The following is a 26,324-nucleotide window of genomic DNA, read 5'->3' on the forward strand; positions in this document are numbered from 1 at the left end:
AGTTTCTAAAATGAAGCAACTTCTAGAAGATATTACTATCACACCTTGGAGAGAAATGCAAGGAGTGAAGGATGAAAAACTTCTCAAAGTAACATTATATCATGTGAGGTCAGGGGAATTATCATTGGAGAAAATGTCTAAGAAATTTCAATAATAAGTTTGTTGAATTATTTTTACTTATTTCCAGATTCTAATTTTCTTTTAAATATAAGATATTTTTCTTGGTATTATTTTTTATACATATCATTATATTAACTTTCTTTAGTTTATCTATTGAGTCACAAAGTTTACATGAAAATACTAGAACAAATGGTTAAATTGTTAAATGAAGATACTTGGGATGATGTTGTACACAACTATCCAGATTCAAGTTCTACATCAACACTAAAATATTTTAATCTTGCATTTAAAAAGTTCTTTTGATTTATACATTCATTTTTATTCATCTGTATACTATTTTTATTTTATAAATTATACATATATTTTTTTATTTTATTAAAGATGAGGAAGGATGCAAATGGAGCACCAGATAGTTTTAGAACATTTATTGAAAAAATTAAGATCGAAATACTGAAGAAGAAATGTCTTAAGAATGTTGCACTTGATCCAACCCTTACTCATTTCATTTGGAATGGGCTTGATAATATTCAATATCAAGTAATACAAGGTGTTTTTGAATACATTGATAAACTCATACCTAAAAGGGATTATTCCCTAGTCATTGTAGATATTCCCCATGGTTTCAATATCCCAAGCATTGTCTATGATAATGACCCTTATACTTATCAAGCTCTTAGTAAAGTGGTTGCGGGATTTGTGGAAGTCACACAATCATTGTTATGGAGATTTGTGACATGTCATTCAGACACACAATTGGGAATGTTATTATCAAGCTTCAATGGGGAAATAAACTCAAGGATGTAGCTTACATGGTAAGACGGTGAAAATGTATGTTTGATTAATGTTAAGAAATCATTTATGTACAAGTTAATTGAACTTTTACTATTTCATTATACATGCAAAAGTCAAATCTTCTTAACCATAAAGATTGACCATTTATAAATTATTGTGAGTTCATCTATATTGATAGTTGGCAAAAAGATGATAGGTATATGTCTATGATTTTTAATCGGGTAGAGTAAAGAGTCATGGCCAAGTACTGGTTTATGATGCTGTTGTGAAAAAACTAACATATAAAGAGAAAGAAGCAAAAGGAGAGATAGTTAACATTTATCAAAGACCATAGTCATTTATTAACTATCTTATAGACATTTGCTCAAATGAAGCGGATTAAGTTCTGGATTTATTTTCTAGCTCAGGTAAGTTTTATTATAAAGAATTGAATTTCAATATCTTCTTTCTTAATTTATATGTCATTATACTAATTTACTTAATTATTTCTTTTGTGCTTTATAATTATGTACAACACTAGCATGTTGCCTACAGAAAGGAAAAAATTGTATTGCCATTGAAAAAGATACAATATAGTGAAAATTTATTCAACAAAGAATTAATGCTCTTCAATTTCTTCCAGATGCAATGCAAGAAATTGGGTTGAAGAAAGGGGATTTTAGTAAAACACGTGTGGCAAGAAAGGCAAAGGAACCTCAACCACCATTACATGGAACGATTAAGAAGGCATACATTGGGAGATTCGCAGATATCATATATCCATTAGAAGAGGAAAACGACCAAATTGAAGCAGAAAATATTGTGGGAGAAGACAATGATGAAACTCTAGAGGATGAAGAGTTTTGGTTACGTGATATTATTCATTAAATTCAGGTTTCTTGGAAATCAATCTCATTTTTTGTAACTACTAATTACTTATACTTGTAATGTTTTCGACTTTGAAATTTTATGCGAAGAATAAGCATTCAATTAATGTTTTTATGTGTTCAATATTTGTATTATGTGTTTTTTTCTTTCATTTTTATGTGAATCATTATTTGTTTAAAAGCATAGTGATTATTATTATTTTTTGACATGAAATCCATAAAAAAACTATTATTTAACCATTTTTTGTTAAATTTTTCCTATAAAAATTATGATTTTGACATGTCATTTCTAGCAAAAGAAATCAAAATGAGTAATTTTTTTGTTATATTTATCATAAAAATGGTTATTTTTATGAGAATTGTTAAAGATTATTGTTTTTTAGAGACAATTATTTGATGTGCATGGAAAAATTAATTAACGATATATAAATATGTAGAATATTGAAACTTTAAAATATCAACCTTCTTCTTTAACTATGCAAAAAATAAAAACCTCACTACAAAAAAAATAAAAATTAAAATAAAAACAAGAAAATATGAAGAAGAAGACCACTTCAAAAATTGTTAAATTTAGAAAATAATTATTCACATTTAATACATTAGAAAATTTAAAGTCAAAAAATAGGTCTTTTAAAAAAAGGGCCTGATGCAGAATCAACACTTTTTAAAATTGGCATGCAAATCACTAACATTCTAAAAGTTAATATACATAAAAAAATTAAAGTGTCAAAAACTATGCTAAAAACAAATATGTGTTTTCTGTATCACCACTTTTCAAAATCGAGTCACGTTTTGGCTACCTCTACTAAATGGGTAATCTTATCACTTCTCGTTTCAAAGTTTACATTGTTTAAGCAAGGAGTTCAAGTTTGGTAAGTTTTATTGGAATTAGTACTTTTAATTCATTTAGATTAAAATTTCAAGCTCTTTAAAGATAAAACATTTTTGGGGTTCTGTAAGAACCCCCATGTACTAATCCATGTTGAGATACAGGGATCATCAACCTATAAGAGAAATTCAAGAATAATTGAGAGCTTGAAGAATGTCCCTCAAAGCACTTTCTCAAATCCTAGCAATAGTTGGGATATCTGCTTCTCAGGAAGAGTTCATCCTGACAACATTCAAGAAACTATCTATCTCTCCATAGCTAGAAAAGGATTTAAAAGTCTCACTTGATTCCTCTTGCCTATCTACCAAGGAGATCAAGCAATCATGTACAAAATCCGATGAGGAGCATCCTGTTGAACTTGAGAAAAAATAACTTTCACCATACCCATCAACAAGCCTTGTATTCATTCTATAGACGAATTATCCAAATTTTCTTGGAATGACCAAGGAGGACTTTCAAAGTGGTGTAAATGAAGAAATGGGACAATACCACCAGGATTACATCGTGCATTGGTTCCATATGACAATCCATTCAAGGTACCTCTCTACTATTCAAGTACACTTTGTATCACATCTTCCAAAGCTGCCGATTTTTCACGATCATGTACCTTATAAATTTTATATGTTAAATCCAAGCATGAATATATCTTTGTACCTGATCGGCACATGGCTTCATTGGAAGTTATCTTTCACTTACAGGAGGACATATTTTCTATAGTATAGTAGGAAATTTAGTATTATAATAAATAAATAAATGAAAATAGTAAAGAGAAAAATAAGTCCTTTTATGAAAACCAGTTTGTCTTATGCAACTCGACAAGGAATTTGCTTGAAAGCCAAGTAACTAGCGGCCAAAGTTCCCAATAAAGTTTGTAAATTTGTATGTGTTCTTCAAATCATGTATCTTTAAGGTCATTATGTCTTGTACTCGTGTTGGTTGATGTGGGATCTCTTAAGGCCCACCTACCAACAAGCCTTGTCCCATCGACATCAGCAAACTATCTGGGACCAAGGTTAGGATTAGATGAGGTATTGGGAGTCTACATGCCTTAATTGCAGCTATCCTTGTCATCTACTACGGAAATACATCAATTTTTCTTGGTGGATTAATTCTACAGTCAATTCAACTTTGACAAATCCATTCATGGCTAGTAGAATATATTTAGTGCCTTGATTCCAATTGACATCAGAGGTGGTATATCTCGCATTGGTTAACGACATCTTCAATGGTCGGTAATCCAATGATTCTTGATTATGCTCGACATCAACACCATTCATTCACATTGAAATATTGCACATGGGTGTTAAGGAATTGAAGACTATATGGTTTTATGATCTCAACATAGATTTGCAATAGTTTGGATCTTTGTCTCAACATTTCCATTTTCATTTGTACCAGTATATTCATTTTAGTAAAGGCCGCCATATAGCAGCGTCGCCATTCATTTGCGGCAGAATTCACCTTTCCTTAGTCGTTTTGGGACATACAACTCCTCAGGCATGGGGGAGAAGGGAACCTTAAAATCATCCTTGAACCTTCTTCAGTAGATCAGATTAGAAGTCACATCACCTCCACTGAGTCCATCCTCTACTTCATTTTGCAACACCCAGCACATCAAAAACAAAGGTAAAAGTTGAGGCAAATTTCAATTAAGTTTCTCTAATTAATTAGAAGGTTTAGGAAACTTAATGATTCACCATTTCTCATTCCATGCATTCCATGAATTTCATCTTTCATAAATCATTATCTTTTTTTTCCTTCCATTCGTCACTCACAATAAAAGACTTATACTCTGCTTCCAAGACCATGTTAAAAGAAAATCCTTACGGAATATTAATAAAGTTAGTCTCTACAGTGTCTTCTCCTTCTACGATAGAAATGATTTTATTCATAGGATGAATTCATTACTGCCATGAAATGATAAAGGAAACCACCTATAAGCATTGGCCTTGCGATGACAAAGTATGCAAGGACCCATCCACATACTTACCATTTCCATGACCATATCATTTCATCCATCATCTCTTCCTCATCCATCCCTTTCTTGTCCTCAATTTTCATTTCCTAGTAAATTAGTGTGATATGTTAAATGCAAGTAGTGTTTCCCCACAAGAACTAGCCCCTTCAAATACTCAAGCAGTGTTGCTCCACAAGAACCAACACTTCTCAATATTCAAGCAATGTTGTCCAAAGAACCAATATCTATAAAAAAATTTCAAGAATTTGTTAATGAGCAAGGGGATTTATTTACATAAGGACATGCAAAACCTTAGGCTCGGGTGGATGTTGGGCCTTGAATATTCTAATATTTCCACCGTATAACACCATTATTCATAGCCTACATTTCTATGCTTTTACACTCAGTTCATATCATAATTCGAAAACTTGCTACTAATTCATATCATACACTTTGCGGTTGATTATCATTAGTTTTATTATCTTTTCTATGATTATAGACGATTTTTTCATGATTTACTAATGATGAGTTTTTCTAAGTTCATTTGTCACAGGGTTCCATTGCTGAAATTCTTCATGAGTTAATTAAACTAAGTTGCTACAAGTTAAAATATCAATTTGTGATGAAATGGATAAGAATAATGAGATTTTGACACATGGGTTTTGTTCAAAGTACCCTCATATAGGTAACCCAGAAGATATTTGGTAAAATTCGGCATTACAAGGAAGCTATGATCAGGTTAATTTTAAGTACAAAATCGGTGCGTGCGTAAGTACATAATCACTGAAAAATTTCGGTTCTAAACGGTTTTGGGTCCACGTGGAGGACCAAAATTTGATGAATTTCTTTATGATAAACTTACAAATGGTTCCTCCATCGATGCAATGATTAGGATGAACCCAACCATCACCCATTCAAAGGCTCTCCCTAAGATTGCATGTGACCTCTTTTAGCCTACTATTATTAGTCAAATGGTTATGCCTTGTTTTTCTCATCCACGAAATTGTATAAAGCATGTTTGTTGTAGCAAAGATGGGGGATAGTAGTAAGTATTCATAGAGAGTAACAGTTGTAGTAATAAGTAACTAAAGAAATAGGAGTAGTAGTGATGATGTATACGCCATTTATATTTTGAACCTTAATACATCATTTTGATTTGGCATTGATCTTTATAAGTATTATGGTGTTTGATATATGAATAGAATTGAGTTAATTTAAGCTTGCTCCAAGAGTGTAAAGGTCCCACCATCACCTGGAAACAAGTTCTGCAATTATTTTAGATCATAGGAATTACATTTAAAGAGTAAATCTTGTCAAACTACTCCTTACATCTTTCATGCTTTCATTTCTGCACTTAATATTCTTGCTTTGTTTTGCATTTCAATGTTGTAGATCTAGTTTCCTAGTGTTAAATGATTAAGTGAGAATATTCACTAAGCAACGACCTATGACCTGAACAATTTTTTGGTATAATTGCATGGCATGAAACAAGTAACGAATCAGCATTAATCACCGTGTCACAAGAATAAGAACGATTTGATTATACTCTATTCATTTTCCATATGTTACCAAGTTTTGCAGCATTATGATTATGTGAGAATTTCTTAGGAAAATAGAAAAATAGATGTTGGTTACAAATCGAGTGTGTTGAAGTTAGCATGATTATAATAGGATAAGAGTTTTGGTAAGATCAAAGTCTCATAGAAATTGAAGTTCCTTAAGTTTAATTTTCAATCACTTTAGTCTATAACATGGATTTGATTTCTAAATTATGTTATACTATTGGTGTGAAGAATCAAATAGAGGCTACAATTAGCTCTTTGAGGAATCATTACGTTTGTTTATTGATTTATCGTGTCCCGGGATTTAGGCTTAAGTAATTAGATTTCGTTTGAGTAGAATTTTCTCGATTTCCCTAGCATAAGTTTGATGCCTTTCGAATTAGTTTTAGTTGGTTTTAAGTAGATATTATCATTGATTTGAGCTTCCTATCATCAAAAGTGAGATTAGATAATAAAGTGGTTTGTTTTAAGTTGTATATTTCAATTCAAGTTGTTTTTTTTTAAGTACTGAATCAGAGTGACTAAGTTGTGATAAAGTATGTCTTAGGTTAGAAATGGATTTTCTTGAACAATAATCAAGCAATGTTCGCATAGTTATTAATAGTATAACTAATGTTCTGACTAATATTATATGCATAATCCCTGAATCATTTATGCAATAAGTTATATCTCCCATGATTGATTAGTTACATTGTTTATACTTTAATCCTGAGTGGCTTGAAGACTAGTTTCCTATTTGCTTTGCTATTAAGTGATATTTTAATTAGTCAAGTTATGATCCAAATAGATTAGTGATTAAGGTTCAAGGATTTAGGTTGGTAGGATTCTTCGCTTTAGTTTGTGTGATTGAAAATAGTTTAAACAAACTAGAAATATTGATTTTGTACTTAATCAGTAAATCGATTTTCTCACTCTAGTTTAGGTTAGATTTTCTGATCCTGCTTTACCTCCGCTTGTTCCTCAAAGCTTATGAGTCTCAGATTGATAATTTAATGTTGGAATTATAACACATATAATTTACCCAACAAGGTCTCATAATATACACACATCAGATAGATATGACACTATTAGAGGTGGTAGGTTGTTGGACACTCTCGATAGGAGAGGTACTGGACACAAATATTACCCTAGTTTTGGTTCTGATAGAGATCATGATCGTCGTCATTATCATCTGTATAGGAGGAATTATAGGGTATATTTACAAGATGATTTTAATAAGGAGAAGCCACCTACCTTTGATGGAGAGATGATGAAATCGAAGGATGGAAAGGTTTTGTTGCTTCGCATGCGGAAGTTCTTTAGATTGCATGATTACTCAGAAAACATGAAAGCAAGGATAACCCTTTTCAATATAAAAGGTAAATCATATATTTTGTGGGAATATTTGAAGAATGTCAAGGGAATACATGAGGATGAGTTGACTTGGCATGCATTTGAAAGTATCTTCTAGAAGAAGTATTTATTTGAGAGGTATTATGATGATAGAGATAAGGAGTTTTATGAGTTGCGGATGGGTTTTATGATAGATGAGGAGTATACTAGTAGATTTTTGGAGTTGTTGAGGTATGTGCCTTACCTCAGAGAGGAGAAGGCCAAGTTTCAGAGATTCATCAGTGGATTTCCATTTTAATACATAGACCATATTTCAGCTCAATGAGCCTAGATCATTGGAGGAGGCCATCCGAAAGTTGAAGCATTATTATGAAAAGTCAAAGTGAAAAGTTGTGCCTAAACATGACTTGAAAATAAATGAAAAAGATAAAGGAAAATGGCCACTAAAGAGAAGAAGACCTCAAGATGCAAGTGAGAAAGATAATGTAGTTCCTTACAAGAGATTCAATGCAGTTGAGAAGGGACATGGAAAGCAACAAGCTAGAGGCTGTGGTAGGAAACCATTGCAGTGTTGGATATGTGGTAAGTATCATCGTAAGAGGTTTGTCCAGAGTATCAAAGTGGTGGTAGACCCTAGATATATAGTTATCAGGAGGCACATACAGTTGGTGATGTTGGTGATAACATTTCTCAGATTTATGCAGTTGTGAACAACATGTAGGTGGATCATCAGGAATCGATCATTGAGATGGATGGTAAGATTTGTGATCAAGTTGTTTCTATTTTGATTGATCTTGGATCTAACTATAGTTATATTAATCCTAAGCTAGTGGATAAGTGTGTTTTGAGAAAATAAGTGCATGTATAATATTGGTTGGTACAGTTGGCTACAGTTACAAAGAAGCGAGTTCACCATTGGGTAAGACCTTGGGCATTTGAGTTAAACGATATGCCTATAATAGCACATTTGAATGTATTTACATTAGGATCGTATAATATGATTTTGGGCATGGATTGGTTATATCTTCAGAGAACCAAAGTGGATTACTTTGACAAGGCCATTGAGTGTGTGGATGATAGTGGGGAAAAGAGGACCTTGTAGGGAAAGAAGAAGCTTACATCAGTAAGGATGGTTACCGCTATGCAAGCTAAGTGTAGTTGGAGAAAATGTTGTGTGATGTTGGCTATACAAATTTCTAGTGACAAGGGTAAGGAGGTTGAGGATGCTGATGTGGCGAGAAGGTACCCAATATTGTAGCAGTTTTAGGATGTATTTCCTAAGGACATTTCAGATGATCCGAAATGGATACTAAATCAAGAATAAAAGGTATTGCAGACTCATGTATAGGAATGCCTATATTATTTAGTGCAATGGATCTAAAATATTGTGAATAACACAGATGTTTAACAATTGGAAAACATAACAATTCAACACATCAACACAACAAGTAATCAAGGAGTTCACCAGACTTCCTGGCTACGTCTCCTAGTCTAGCTTTCACTGTCGACCTCTATATTAAGTCTTCAAGAACAAATTATTACAATAGTGAGCTCAAAAACAGATTCTCAACCAACAACGACATCAAAGAGGTATTTTTTCAAAATCCTCGAGTCTAAAAGAGTGCATAGACTCCCCCTCTATCCTATTCCTCTATTCAATCTGCCTCAATCTGATTGACTAACTATATTTCTTTGACTGTCATAAACTGACTTCCTTATTTCCTCTGGTCATCTTCAACACCATTTCGTTACCCTCCTTAAAATGTGGAAACTGTAATGGTTTACCAATGAAGGGACCAGCGAGCATGGGTGGACCCGACCATCGACCTTCCTCTGACACGAATCTGGAAACGGATGGATTGGACGACTGTCATGACTCCTCCACCAACGCCCTTTTATATTCTGCACCATTTGATCTTCCTTAATCTAATGGTTCACATCCAACCCGATCATCAAAAAACCCCCCGAATTCCACTGTTTATCCAAGGTCTCCAAATCAATGGCTGATAGTCATTTTGGGTGGTCCACTTGCACGAAGATTACCCACCCAAAAAAGGTAGTTTTCTCTCTCCTATGACGTGCTACGTGTCGGCTGGTGTATGGAATCATAAACAACCCTTCCAATACCACTTACCGCCTGAAGCCCGCCTGAAATACCATTTACCACAAAACTCAAAAGGTTCGTTGTTTTATTCATAAATCCATTGGGTCCGCTGCCTAATGGGGTTTAGCGGTAAACAATGTTTAACCTCATTAATCATGTTTTCCTATTTTTATCGTGTTCCACATCTTTGATTCCATGAGCCAATCTTTGACTGCCACCTCATCCACTACGCTGACACCACCAGAAACCTGTGACTCTATCTTGGGTTGCCACATGTCCTGCTGACCAGCCATTGATTCTCTGGCTTATAGTTTGACTTGGTTCTATTCTTAGATTTAGATGCAATTTGCGCCATTCAATTTGTACTTCTTATTTGAAGATTTTTAGACTTAGAGGCCATGCCAGATCCATTTTTGATCATGCCTCCCCATTTAAAAGCTTTTGGACCACCAAAAGTTGGTTTTTAGCATTCGGGCAAGTGAGGATACTACTCCTTCACCTGTCTAACTTCTATCCATCATGCTTTGCTTGGATTTGAACCTTTGAGTCCCACTCTCAGGTACTCAACATTGCCTTGACGTGTAGTTCTTACCTTCATGTCTAGAACTCTATCCTCCTATAATTCATTGAGATACTCAGGCAACAAATCCCTAATAGAAGGCAACTGACTTTTGTCTTCAGGGTGTTCAATTAATGAAGGTTCATACAATCTCAAGTTTTTTGCATTAACAACTGAATAAATCTACATATATCAAGGCAAAAATCATTTTCAACATCCTTATCAAGTATCTTGAAAGGTCCATACCTTATTGGATTTAGGTTCTTACCTTCCCCCTGCATTCTTTCGCCACTGATATACATCCATACTCGATCACCAACTTGAAAACTATGCTCAATTCTATGCTTGTCATGTCTTGCCTTGTACATGGCTTGACTTCTTTCTAGTTGTTCCTGTACTGCCTGGTGAATTTATTAGATTTGTTCAATGAACTTTGTTGCTTTGTCCACATCATTGTATCGCTCAACTGCTATGTCTTTACCAAAGACAAAATCCAAGGGAGACTTTGGTATAAAACCAAAACAAGTCTCAAAATGAGATCTCTGAGTAGAAGAGTGCTTGGCATGGTTGTAAGCATGCTACACATAACACAAATTCTCATCCCAAAGCTTGGGATGCTTGCTGCAATAATATCTGAGCAACTGGATCACTTTCCTGTTGACCACTTCTGTCTGACCATCTATTTGTGGATGAAATGTTGTGCTCTTCTTTAACCTGGTGTCCATCAACTCCCATAAACTTTACCAAAACTTCTCAACAAATTTAGAATCTCGATCAGATACAATAGAAGTGGGTAACCCAAAATGAACCCATATATTTTGAAAGAACAACTTTGTTATTTTTTTAGCTATAACATGCTTGTTACATGGTATCAAAATACACATTTTACTGAACCTATCCACAACTACATACAAATAATCATGACCTTTTCTAGACTTTGGCAATCCCCCAACAAAATCCATGGAAATACTTTCCCAAGGATGAGAAGGAATTGGAAGTGGAGTGTACAAGCATAATTTCCTATTACTTGGTTTGCTTGTAGCACACATTGTACATCCTTTGATATGTCTAAAAATAGTCTCAAGCATTCTTGGCCAATAACAGAACCTTTTCAATTGTGCAACTGTTTTACTTACACCAAAATGAATTGATATTAGAGAAGTATGTGATTCTCGAATTATGTTAACTCTTTCAATTTGTGGAATGCATAACTTTCCCAAATGATATAAGAGTTGGTCCTTTACATAATAATCCAATTCTTCTACTTGCTTGCCATGACTTAAAGTTGCATATACATCTTTAAAATCTACATCTTGAGAATATTTTTCAATGTAACTTTCATGCATTACTGAGTTATGCTTAAATATAATAGATGCATTTATGATGGGTCTTGATAAAATGTTTGCAACCTTATTGTGTATGCCCTTCTTATATCTAATGACAAGATGAAATTGATGTAGAAAACCCATCCACCTATAATGTCTTGATTGATGCAATTTAATTTGTGAGTGGAAATATTGAAGTGGTTGATGATCTGTATGTATGATTGCTTCTTTACCCATTATGTAATGTTTCCACTTTTTCACACTTTGTACTAATGCATAAAATTCTTTATGATATGTAGGATAGTTAACTACTGAAGAAGTAATTGTATCAGAATGATAGCATATAGGCTTTTTGTGCTGCATAAACACTGCTCCCATGTCATAGTCATTGGCATCTATCTCAATATCAAATGGATGTTGAAGATCTGGTAGTGCTAGTACTGGTGCTATACTGATTTTTTCTTTTAAGCTGTCGAAGGATTTTTTCTATTTTCCTCCCCACTTAAACACCCGTTTAAATCTTGTTAAAGCATGTAATGGAGCTGCAATCAATGAGAAGTTAGCAATAAAATTTCTCCAATATTGTGTTGCCCCTAGGAAACTCCTAACCTCCGTAGCAAATTTGGGTTTAGGCTAGTTCACAATGACTTCAACCTTAGAGGGATCTATCTTCAATTCACCACCCCCTACAATATAACCCAAATAATTTAAAGATGTTCTGCCAAATTCACATTTTGATAGTTTTACATAGATATTTTCTCTTTCTAAAACATCTAAAGTCTGCTTCACATGCTTTACATGGTATTCCCATGTATTACTAAAAACAATAATGTCATCGAAATAAACAATTACAAAATCATCAATAAATGGTTTGAGTACATCATTCATGACTCTCATAAATGTAGCAGGAGCATTAGTTATGCCAAAAGGCATAACCAACCATTCATATAGTCCTTGCTTTGTCTTGAAAGCAATCTTCTATGCATCTTGTTCTGCAACTCTAACCTGATGATAACCACTTCGCAAGTATAACTTAGAAAAGTAAACTACTTCTTTTAATTGATCTAATAAATCATCAATACAAGGAAGAGGATAACGATTCTTGATCATTATTTTCTTTAGTGCTCTATAATCAATGCACATTCTCCATGAACCATCTTTCTTTCTGACCATCATGATTGGAGATCCAAATGACGATGTTCTTGGTCATATAAACCCCTTATTGAGCATCTCCTGTACTTGCTTCTTTATCTCTACATTCTTTAAAGATGACAACTTGTACATCCCAATGAAAGGTAATGGAGCATATTGCTACAAATAAATATCATGTACTATTTCCCGCTTGGGTGGCAGACCTTTAGGTTCTTGGAATAGAACATCATATTCTTAAACAACTTTAACTAAATCAGCTTTCTGTTTAGAATCATAGCCTTCAAATGCATTGGATTTTTCAGGATCCTTATCCTTTACAACCATTAGTAAAAATTGCTTACTTGAATTCACAATTCTTTTCATCTGTCCCGAGTTTATGAGAGAATAGTTACCTTTGAGTTTATAAGCTCTTACAATGTATTATATTCCATTTTTAGTGAGTTGGTACTTATTCTCATCTCTATAGAAAATAAATTTTCTATCATGCAAGTATGGACTTCCCCAAACAATACCACATATATCCAATGGAACTATATATATCCAATAGACTTCCCATCTATAAATGTTGATCCAATAGAAAACCTAAGTTTACATTGTCTCGTTACTTGTAGCTTTGCTTTATCACACACTCAACCTAATGGATATGGCTTCTCATGAGGTTTTGTTTGTAATCCCAACTTCTTTACAATTGTTTTAGAAATCAAATTTACTTGTGATCCACTATGAGATAAAGTATCAACCTTATTGTGCTTAGAAATCACTCTAATATGAAAAAGCTCATTTTTTCCCTCTCATTATTTTTATTATCAACAGATTGAGTATAATTACTTGTGGATGCTTCAGAATATTTACCTTTAATACCTATGGCTATAACTGTTGTTTCATCGCATGAATCTGATCCCAAGTCCTACTGAATAGCAGCATCATTCTTTCTCTCCTTACCAGTGAACTTCTTAGGTTTCCATTATGGATGCAAAGACTAGCAGTGTGCTCATCGTGTCCTTCTTTCTTACAATGAGTGCATGAAGGTTTATCCTTCTTTACAATGTTTTCTTTCCTCTCCTTCCATTTCAATTTCTTCTCTTCCTTTCTCTTTCTTACAGAATATTTAGATGACCCCCCAACCTCTGGTTTTACATTCTTACCTCTAGCTTCTAGATGTGTGGCTTGAACTAATACATCATCTAAGGTAGTGGGATTAAACATGAGAATAGTATGCTTTAAATAGCTATGAAGACCACCTATATACTTCAATAAAGTCTTAGGTGAGTCTAATGATATACCTAGAGTTAAAGCTCTCTTTCTGAATTCCTGAGTATAACTTTGTATGCTTTGACCCTTCAACTGACGAAGAGTTTGCCAACTCATCATTGCCTACTACATGTAAGCTAAAGGCTAGAATTATTTTTTGATAGCATAAACAAATTCATTCTAGGTAGAAATGATTTTACCATGTTTTTGCAGATCAACTTGTGTCTTACCTTCCCACCAAACTAGTGTAGTTCCTCCAAGCCGTAGGCTAGCCATCTGAATCTTCTTCCTTTCTGAATCAACTTTTTGTACCCTGCAATATACTTCAATTGTCTTATCCAATTATCTATCTTTTATGCATTGAGTTCTCCATCATAAATTGGCAAATCAAACTTCACATCTAATTTGATTAAGTTTTCTTCTTCTTCTTAAAAGAGCTAGAAGATGATGATGATGAGGGTGATGATGGAGGAGATGGTGGAGGAGTCATTCCTCCTTTTCCTTTTCCTTCTAGAGGGGCAAATAGAAAAGGTTCCTCTACTCTTTTGTCTGGTTTGGATGTTGTGGTGCTTTCACCTCGACCCTTATTAAACTCCAGATAGATCTCTTCCACCATGGCTTGGAGTGTCTTAAAACTTTCTATAAATTGAGATTCTGATTCCAATGGAGCTTCTTCTTCCATTCTCCTATGAGAATAGACTCTTCCAATCTCCGGATTAGCCTCAACAAGTTCTCCTTCCCCTAGTCTAATATTTAATCTAGTTAGCATTCAAAATCCAGCACACGCTTATCTAACCTTAATAAAATCAAAACCAAATGCTCTAATACCACTTGATCTGAAATGGATACTAAATCAAGAAGAAAAGGTATTACACACTAATGTGCAGGAATGCCTATATTATTTAGTGCAATGGATCGAAAAGATTGCAAATAACACAGACATTTAACAATTGGAAAACATAACAATTCAACAGATCAACACATCAAATAATCAAGGAGCTCACCAGACTTCCTGGCTATGTCTCCTAGGCCAACTTTTAGTGTCAACCTCTATATTAATTCTTCAAGAATAGATTATTACAAGAGTGAGCTCAAAATCAGAGTCTCAACCAATAGTGACATCAAAGAGGGATCTGCTCGAAAACCTTGAGTCTAAAAGAGTGCACAAAATCTCCCTATATCCTATTCCTCTATGCAATCTACCTTGATCTTACTGACTGACTGTCTTTCTGTGACTATATTCAACTGACTTCCATATTTTCTCTACGTCCCTAGCTCTCTGTGTTAATCATCATCTTTAACACCATTTTGTTACCCTCCTTAAAACGTGGAAACTGTAACGACATACCAACGAAGGGAATGGTGGGTGCGAGTGGACTCGACCGTTGGCCTTCCTCTGACACAAATCCTGAAACGGATGGATTAAACAGTTGTCATGCCTCATCCTCCAATGCACTTTAACATTGTACACCATTTGATCTGCCTTCATCCGATAGTTCACATCCAACACGATCATCAAACAGCCCGCTTAAACTCCACCACTGATCCACAGTCTCCAAATCAATGGCTGATAGTCATTTCAGGTGGCCCACTTGCACAAAGATTACCCGCTCGAAAAAGGTGGTTTTCTCTCTCCTGCAGCATGCTACGTGTCGGCTGGTGTATGGAATCAGAGGCAACCCTTCCAATACCACTTATTGCCTAAAGCCCGCTTGAAATACCTTTTACCATGGAACTCAAAAGGTTCAATATTTTATTCATAAATCCATTGGGTCCACTGCCTAATGAGGTTTAGCAGTAAACAACGTTTAACCTCATTAATCACATTTCCCGCTTTTAACGGTGTTCCACATCTTTCATGCCATGAGCCAATCTTTGACTCCCACCTCATCCACTATGCTGACACCACCAGAAACCTGTGACTCTATCCTGGGTTGCCAGATGTACTGCTGACGTAGCCATTGATTCTCTGGCCCAAAGTTTGACTTGGTTCTATTCTCAAATTTACATGCAATTTGCACCATTCAACCTGTACTTCTTATTTGAAGATTTATAGACTTAGAGGCCATGCTATATCCATTTTGGATCATCAGAGATGTCACCTCATAGCGAGGTAGACTTTTCTATTGAGCTAGTGCTAAGGGTAGCTCCATCATTGAAAGTACCTTATTGGATGGGCACACCTGAGTTGGTAGAGTTGAAGTTGTAGCTAAAGGAAATGTTGGAAAAAGGATACATCAAAACCAGTGTAACCTTGGGGTGCACTAGGGTTGTTCGTAGAGAAGAAATATGGTACTCTCATATTGTGCCTTGAGTGGAGACATCTGAATAAGCTAACGATCAAGAATAGGTACCCTTTTCCGATGATTAATGATTTATTTGATCAGCTAAATGGAGTAGTAATGTTCTCTAATATCGACTTTATATTGGGACACCATCAGCTACGCATCAAGGAAGATGATATATTCAAGACTGTGTTTAGGACTAGGTATGGGCATTATGAGGATGTTGTTATTCCATTCGGTTTGAGTAATGCTCTAGCTACACTCATGTGTTTGATGAATAGCATGTTGCATCCTTATTTGGACAAGTTTGTTATTTTATTCATCGATGACATACTAGTATATTCTAAGAATGAGGAGGAACATGATGAACATTTAGTGACAATGTTAAGATTGCTAAGAGAGCATCAGTTGTATGCTAAACATAGAAAGTGTAGCTTCTTGTAGACTAAGGTACATTACTTGGGACATGCTGTCTCCAAGGAAGGCATAGCACTAGATCTAGAAAATATAGGGGCCATCATGGAATGGTAAGTGCCTAAGAATGTAGATGACGTGAGATCATTCATGGGATTGGCAGGTTACTACATCAGGTTTATCAATAAGTTCACAATACTCAACTACAAAACACACATACGCAGGCGTATACAACAATAAAACAGGTTTTCATATAAATACAGAACAATTTACATTCCAGGCACTCCAGCCTTAGAGACAAGCTTGCTCGACTACATTTCACTCACACCTAAATGCTTATCTATGACTATAGATATATATCTCCTCCCTTTCGATTTCTGCCTCATTACATATGTAAGATTTGAAATAGCATGGACTACAACAGATTCGAAATCTCCTCCTACATGTAATCAACGACTCCAATGAATCCCTAAGATCTCGTAACGTTCTCGATTCATGCTTATCTCAATGCAACGATCACATCTTTTCGGCTTTAAATCTGGTTTAAAGCAAATTTTCCTTCAATTCAGCTTTGCTGTCCACGTCCTCCTCGCTCCGCTTCGCTTGGATTCCTCCTTCCACTATGGTGCTGGATGCTCCTGCATCACATGGAGATTATGCACATGTTATAGCAGAGTATAGGCAAATGTGCAGGTGCAGGTACATGTAGAAGTGATCAGGATGTCGACTATCGTCTCACGATAGATTGCTTGGCGAGGTTTGGAGACATGATATATGGGTTGAATTGCAGTGAGTTCAGGAAGCTTATATTGAGGGAGTTTCATGTGAAACCATATTCAGGTAATCCAAGATATTAGAATACAATGATGAAGGTAAAGAAGTTCTATTATTGGCTGAATCTGAAGAAAGAAGTGGCTGAGTTTATGGCTAGATGCTTAGATTGTCAGCAGGTAACGACCGAGTGCAAGAATATAGGCGGTCTACTACAACCTATGGTGATTCTGAAATGGAAACGGGAGGCCATTTCCATGGATTTCATCACATTTCTTTCGAGGACAGTGAAGCAACATGATTCTATTATGCTCATGGTAAACAGGTTGAGCAAGGCTGCTCACTTCATTTCAGTAAAGACTACATATTCAACTAGTGAGGTAGGATAGGTGTTCATGAGAGAGATAGTGAGACTACATGGTGTTCCAAAGAATATTTTGGCAGACATGGATCCAAATTTCACTTCCAAGTTTTGGAAGGAGCTATTTCCAGGCTTGGGTATAGAGTTTGCCTTCAACACAACTTATCATCCATAGATAGATGGTCAGACAAATAGGGTAAAGAGGATCTTAGAAGATATGTTGCAGATGTATGTGATGCACCAACAAAGGAAATTGGAAGAGTATTTACCATTGGTTGATTTCAGATAAAAAAATAGTTATCATGGGTCATTGAAGATGTGTCCTATTTAGGCATTATATGGGTTGAGTTGTAACACTCCCATAAGTTGGAGTGATCCAGTGAATAGGGTATGTATTGTACCAGGCATGTTGGAAGACATGGAGTAGGAAATGTAGGTTATAAGGAAAAATCTAAAGGTAGCACATGATAGACATAAGATTTATGCATATCAGCGCAGTGCATTCAAAGAGTTTCAAGTTGGAGATAATGTGTATTTGTTCATCAAGCAAAAGAAAATCTCTTTGAGGATTGGTTCATGTGCCTAGATGTCACCATAGTATTGTAGGCCTTTCGAGATCCTTGAGAGGACTGGAGTTGTGGCATATCGACTTAAACTTCCTCCAACAATGAACGTCCATGATGTTTCCCATAGTTCATTGCTTAAGAAGTATATAAAGGATTTTTATCATGTTATTGATTTGTCTGTTTTACAAGTGGAGGCAGAAGGAGAGTTCCAATTGGATCCTCAATCCATATTGCAGCAGAAACATCTCATGCTTAAGAACAAATCCATAGAGAAATTTAAAGTGTAGTGGAAGCACTTTGGGCCTGAAGAAACTACATGGGTGATGTCAGATCAAATGTGGGCCCTATACTCTTCATTGTTTTCTTGTTGAGGAAAATAAATTCTGGTTTGATATTGGTTTATGTTTGGCATATGTTTTTCTCATGTTTTGATATTTGTATATGTATATTTATATGGATGTAAATGTTGACATGAGCTAAGTTATAAATTTTCAATAAGATGTATGGTGCCTGGTAGGCAGGCCTATGAGAGAAACTTTAGGTTACCGGTCACTCCCTTACCAATAGCATGAGAGAGACTGAGGCCTAAGAGATGCCGAATAACAATGGGACACAGCGACAAGATGTCTAAGTGGTGGGCTTGTCTCCTAAGGGATCTATTGTTGATGTTGAATGATTGTATGTGATGTTCTGTCAATTTCACTTAACTAAGGTTACATAGGAGGTCAAGTTGGATCATAGTAGCCTCTCTTCTCATGTTTACCCTAGTTGGCATGGTTACTTTGGGTATACTTGGGAGAGGGTGTTACACATTCAAGCCAAGAATGCATGGATGCTTCAAGGTTAGAGTGAAAGGGAAAGAACTACAGTATTGAACAATTTGTGAGAGACGAGAAACCTTTTTGAATAATGATTTTCGAAATAAATACTTCTTTTCTTTTAACTAAGTAGTTAAGGAAAAATTATCGGAACAATGATAGAAAACCTTTGTATAAAACACCTAAGTTTGTCATTTGAAGGGTTGGTTGGAGAGAGAATGGCTTTGGAAACGAGAATACAATTATGATTTTTTACAGTCTGACTGTACTTGCATCATAGACCAATCCTCAAAGCTTTATAATCTTTCATTAGTAATTTGAAAATAATAATTCTTCATTTCTCCTTGGCATTTCCCAATTTGTTCCAAGTTTGTGTAAATTGGTTCAATTTTCAATTTATACCAGGGACTTGATCAATTGTTTATATTTCAATACCTTAATTCTTGATCCTCTCAAATATTAATATTATCAGAGGAATCAAAGTTACAATATCTGTGTTATGCATTGTTTAATTGCATAAAAGCACTTATTGTTGGTTGGTTTTATTACAATATTTCATGCAGATATATGTATTAGAGAAGTGTATGCTCCTTTTGTTTATTTTTATATTTGTAACTTATGTGCTTGAATCCAAATATCTATTGAAAAGCTGGTAGTTGGCTTCATTAGCATTGTTTTGTCATAGAAATTAGGGGATTTATTTGATTTCAGGTATACATACAATCAATAAATGAACATCTTCTTAATGCTCATCCTTTGAGGGAGAATGTGATGTAATAATAAATTATATTATGTCATTTTTCCCCTTTTCATTTTGGTTGAAGCCAATAAATAAGGGTCCAAGTATAGCTAACACTTTTTTTTTTTTTTGTCATATTCATCTCTAATTTGTGTTATGTCATTTTCTCATTGGATAATTAAGGTTTTAATACTAATTACTGATATTTTAATTATTATAAGTCCTCTTCCCCAAAGTTTAATCTCTCTTCCTTTTAACAACACACTTTCATATCAATAACTTAGCCATATTTATTTGTTGAACTAGAAAATCTGATAAATTAGAGCACCAGAGAATTCGTCGTGTGGTGAAAGGGAGTCCAGCCCTTGTCACCTAAAGTGGGAGGGTTTATAACCCTCAGTCAATGTATTTTTGGATTGTTGTTAGTTACCAGGGTAATCTGGGAACCAACAAAAGCTTTGGAACCTAGAAACAAGGAATGTTGTGTACAACTGAGTTGTGGTTTCTAGAGAGGTGGAAAATTTTATTAAACATGAAGTCCTACAGAAGGAGCTTGAGAAGATAGAGTTCACGATGAAGGGAGTAGAATCAGACTCTACAAAAACAATATTTGAACTGGGATATTTTCACTGATAGCCTTCTTTAAGTGTGAAACATGGAAAACTAGGTGTAGTTAGGAAGATCCAGGCATGTCCAATTTGTATGCCATAATAACAATCTTTTGCAACATCTAGTAAGGACCATAGTACTTGGGTGATCATTTATTATCCTTCTTAGCTTGCTTGAGGGACATGTGCTTTTATGGTTGTAACTATAAAAATACCCCATCACATGCATCAAAACTTCTTTCATCGCAATCCTAATCTTCCTATTGTTTCAATCGATTATGTGCTAGAGTGAGGTTATCCTTTAAGAGTTGGAAAACTTGTTGTTGATTCTTGATGTGATCTTCCACTAATTAAACCTTAGATTTTTCTCTTATAGACGATATGGTGGATGATGGATGATATCCCTAAATTTCCATAAATGGGGTCATTATTGTTGTAGTATTGAAGGAAGTGTTATACCACCATTCAACTAGAGGTAACCACTTGACCCATTATGTCTGTTTATCATATATAAAGCAACAGATATATCCTTCCAAAGATTTGTTCTCTATCTCAATTTTCCAATGAGATTAAGGATAATGAGATGATATATGAGCTAATTGAGTACCAATATAAGAAAATAACTCCATCAAAAAATTTCCAGTGAAAATGGGATATCTATCACTTACAATAATCTTTGTATTTACACGTAGCTTTTGAATTGTTTCCATAAATGCAATAGAAACTGTACTAGGTTTAAAAGGATGAGATAATGCACAAAAGTGTGCATAATTGGTAAGTCTATCAACTACCACCATGATTCCACTCTTTCCTTCAGACTTATTTAAACTTGTGATAAAATCCATTGAGACCTCCTCCTAACATTGAATTGGAATGATTAAAGGTTGTACAGACCGTGGGTATTAACTGCATCAACTTTATTTTGTTGGAAAACCAAACATTGTGACACAAGCTTCTAAAGATCAGATTTAAGGCCATCCCAAAAAATTCCTTCTTGATGTTGTGGTCAGTTTTTAAAAATCTTGAGCGCCTCCTAAGCGGGAGGTGTGCAATTCCAAAAGAATATTTTTATTTTGTTGGGAGTTCTTACAAAGATATTAGCGATATTGTTCCCATAATGAATCATTTTTCTAGATAAATGTATCATATGTATTGGGATCTTGCTGCAACTTTTTATTGAGTGTCCACACCTTTTCATCATTCTTCCATTCATCCATTGCTTCAATTATCCAATGAGGTTTGATATTAGAATTAACACAAAGAAATGATTCCACATCCTCATCCTTTCTTGAGAGTGCATCTGCAACAACATTTTTCTTCCCTTTTTGTAGATTATTTCAAAGCCATAACCCAACATCTTTGTGACCCATTTTTGTTTCTCCTCTGAAGATAATATTTTCCCAAAATGTATTTAAGACTATCATGATCATTTTTTACCTAGAAATATCTTCCCATTAGGCAAGGTCTCGATTTCTTTAATGCATGTAGTATTTCCAACATTCCCTTCTCATAAATAGTTTTGTGTAAATACTTTCCTTTTGATTGGATGACTTTGAAAAGAAATGGTTCTTCCTTCTTGCAATAAAATAACCCAATTCCATTTCCTGAGGCATCACATTCCACAATAAATGTTTTTATGAAGTCTGGCATAGCTAAGACTGATGCTTGGCAGATGTCCTCTTTAAGATGTTCAAAGTCCTTAGCTTCTTTTGGAGTCCATGAAAATGCATCTTTCTTCAATAATGTTGTAAGAGGTGCTTATTTTCTCCCATAATTCTTAAAAAACTTGTGATAATACCCCGTCAACCTAAGATATCCTCGAAGATGCTTTATGCTTTTGGGGATTTTCCATTCCTTAATGGCTTTAATTTTTTTAGGTTTTAACTTAACACCCTCATGAGATACAATATGACCCAAATATTCCACCTCCTGTACTCAGAATAAACATTTGGAGGTTTTTGCATATAATTTATTTTCCTTCAATAGTCTGAGAACCATATGAACATGTTGAACATGATCCTTCCAATAAATGTTGTAGATTAGTATATCATCAAAAAATACTAACACACATTTTCTAGGGGTTTGAAAATATAATTCATCAAACCTTGAAATGTGGAAGGTGGATTAGCAAGGCCAAAAGGCATGACCAAAAGTTCATAGACCCTCATGGGCTCTGAATGTTTTTTTTCTAAATTTATTTAGTATTCATTCTAATTTGATGATATCCTAAAGGAAGATCCAACTTGGTGAAGTAAATTTCTCCATGTAATTCATCCAACAATTCATGAATGATAGGAATAGGAAATTTATCTTTAATAGTGAGATTTTTGAGCTCCCAATAATCTAGACACATACGCCATGTTCCATCCTTCTTATTCACCAATACTATTGGAGAAGAGAAAGAACTTTGAATAGGTGGAATTATACTAGACTTTAGCATTTCTGTAACCATATGTTGAATTTCAATCTTTTTGGCATAGGGATACCTGTAAGGTATGATGTTTGGAGGAACACATCCTGGAATCAAATTATTAGCATCATCAAGATTACAAATAGATGGGAGGCATTTGGGAGTCTCAAATACCTTGTAATGATTGTCCAAGACGTTTTGGAGATCTAGAGAAATAGATAATTTTGATGTTTGAACATCTAGTGAGCATAATTTTGCAATTACGCCTCGTTGTTCTTTCTTCAGAAACATTATCATGCCATTAGAGGTGATTATATTTCTTGGTTTCACTGTGATACCCTTTAATTCAACTTCCTCTCATTCCCAAAAAAAATAAAGAAAAGTTCTTGAAAATTAAATCTTATCGTCCATAAAGTTTGTAACCATTGGACTCCTAGTACAACATCAACACCACCCATTGGAATGGAAAGAATTGGACTATTCAATATATATTCCCCCATGGTTAGCTTAATATTATGGAAATTTCCAAAGTAGTTTATAGTTCCTCCATTTGCAACCATCACTTGAAACTCTGGTGTTGGATATAGGAATCAATTCAATTCCTTGGCCATCTTACAATGAATAAAATTATGGGTACTACCCAAATCAATCAACGATATTACCATTTTCGTCTTGATATATTCGTCTATATTGAGAGTTTTAGGAGTGGTAATTCCTACCAATTCGTTACAAGATATGGGTAAATTCATTTACTCTTTCTATGGGGTTTGTTCCTGGTGTATATCCTCCTCTTTTGGTGTTTTTTGTTCTTTTTCTTCCTCCTCTTCACAACCTATGTAGAATAATTTTTTATTTGCACACTTATGACCTCTAATCTATTTTCTCTCACAACTATAACCAAGCCATTTTTCTCTTTTTTACTCCAAATTTTATGGCTTCAACCTTGTAGGTTGTGCAAGGCTACGAGCAACAACACTTCCATCTTTATAGTTGTGAGTGGTAGACTTCCTTGTTTACATAATTTTACTTTCAACTTTTCTTGCCACACTGAATGCATTCTCTAATGAATCAGTTTCCCAAAGGAGAACGTCATTTTGGGTGTTATCCTCCAAAGTCCCTATGCAGACATCAATATTATGATCCTCTAGAATATCAGTTACCCTAATATTCAATTTTTGAAAGTCCTCAATGTGCTTTGTCATTAAATGCCTTTGTTTGAGATTTATTAATTGGCTAAATAAGGTGTTTCTCTTTCTATCATCATAGTGTGCTACCATTTACTCCATAAAAATTGATCAAGTGACAGGTGGTTTACAAGAACAAAGCCACCAATACCATACAAATTGATTGGGTTTTATACATAATGAGGCAATGCATACCATTTGCGTGTGTTGCACATCATGGAGATCAAAATATTTCTCCTTTTGTAGTATTCCTGTTATCAGATCCCTGTCATAAAACTTCCGCATATCTATATTTGGAATGTGGTGGTTCTTAAAAATGACATTGGATTTTCTAAAATCATAGTCCGTATTCCTTTTGTCCTCATCATGATTTTCATGGATTACCTTGTCACCACTAGGAAGTCTTTCTTGCAGCAAATTTGTCAACCCTTCCAACTTGACATTCATCGCCTCCATGTCTAATTTAAAAAACTTCATGTTACCTTTTATTTTTTCTTATAAACAATAAATATTAGATTCCAATTCATTTTTGGTTACTCTATGTGAGAGCAAAATTTGTTGCACTTTGTCTTGTAATTTTGATATATCATGTTGCATTTCTTCCTCTTCTTCATCCATCATAGTATACCTTTCTGGTTCCTTCTAGCTGTATCCATTTTTTGTTTTCAATAATTTTTTAATCGAACAATGATATCTATGCTTCACTATGCCCTTTGAATTACATCAAACTGATTTTTCAAATAAAAGTTATGAAAAATTTAAAAAAATATGCACATGCTTCTTTCTTTTTAGGAGCTCAATATTGAAGCTATTTTATCTCTACAGTTTCATATCTAAATTATTTGAAATATCATATCGTGGTATCCCTATGAGTCTTATTACCAACCCCACATTTCAGACCAAGATTGAATTATTTAAGAAATAGTTATGTCCAATCTCCCATGATGACCTCATTATAGACTCGTTTAATAGAGCGAACATGTACGAAGTTCCAAATGTGACTATTTTGACTTTTGGCCTTAAAAATGATGTAAGAAAATATAAAATCCATGCAATCTTAATCAATTTTTACACAATTCAAATCTGATGCTCAAAGAGAAAGCTATGATGCTTTTACCTAGGTCACCTGTTTGAGATGGAATTTCGGATCCTGCAAAAACCCTAACTTCCTTAGATCATACCTCCAAAAACATAGTGATTCAATCTCCAAAATTGGTATACAAAGTTCTCCAATATTTATGTTGTAGATGGTTTAAATTTCCCCTTGTGAAGCCTCATAGAAAAAACGTTGTAGGGAAAATTCCAAGATGACCTGTTTGAAGAAGGGAAACCCTAGAATCGAAAGCTATGACACCAAATATTATGCAACTAGTTGTTATGCAATCAGATCAAAAAAATATACAAAATATAGATGAATGACTTCAAAATCATCCTCTTCAAGGGGGAAACCTCCTTGACATTACACAAATGAACAATTCTTGGATGATTCAAATGACAACACCTTATTTCTATATTTACGAGTGTAAGGGGTCACAATATAGTTAGAGACGACATAACAATAATAATGTAAGGGAACAAAAATAAAAATAGTGGGCTCCTATGGGGCACAATAATAATAATATGGGGACAACATGGACACAAAAATCACAATAAGGGATACAATGACAATAGTAATGGGGGAATACACTAATATTATAGGGACCTAACATGCCCCTCTCCTTCAAAAAATTGTTTTCTTGAATGCTTGAGTAGTTTTGGATGCTTCTGTATAAAATTATCATCCTCCCATGTGGAATCCTCAACAGGTAAGTTCTTCCACTTGATGAGATACTCTGAAATTGATTGATTTCGTAGCTGTCGATATCTTGTTTCTATGACTGATTTAGGGTCCAATATGACTTTTCCTTCCTCGTCAAGTTCTGGAAATATTGTTTGAATTGTGATCTTGTCACCTATAACCTTTTTTAAGCATGAAACATGGAAAACTGGGTGCACTCGGGAAGATGCAAGAAGCTCCAATTTGTATGCCATAGTACCAATCTTTTGCAACACCTTATACGGACCATAATACTTTTGTGGTGATTTATTATCCTTCTTAGCTTGCTTCAGGGACATATGTTTGTAATGTTGTAATCGTAGAAATGCGCAGTCACCTACACCAAAACTTCTTTCACTGCGATGTTGATCTGCCTATTGTTTTGTTCTATTTTGTGCCAAAGTGAGGTTGTCCTTTAAGAGTTGAATAACCTGATCTTGATG

The sequence above is a fragment of the Pinus tabuliformis genome, chromosome X, assembly GCF_031772625.1.
Source record: "Pinus tabuliformis cultivar Carrire ecotype Pingquan chromosome X, CPIR1, whole genome shotgun sequence".
Classification (NCBI taxonomy): Eukaryota; Viridiplantae; Streptophyta; class Pinopsida; order Pinales; family Pinaceae; genus Pinus; species Pinus tabuliformis.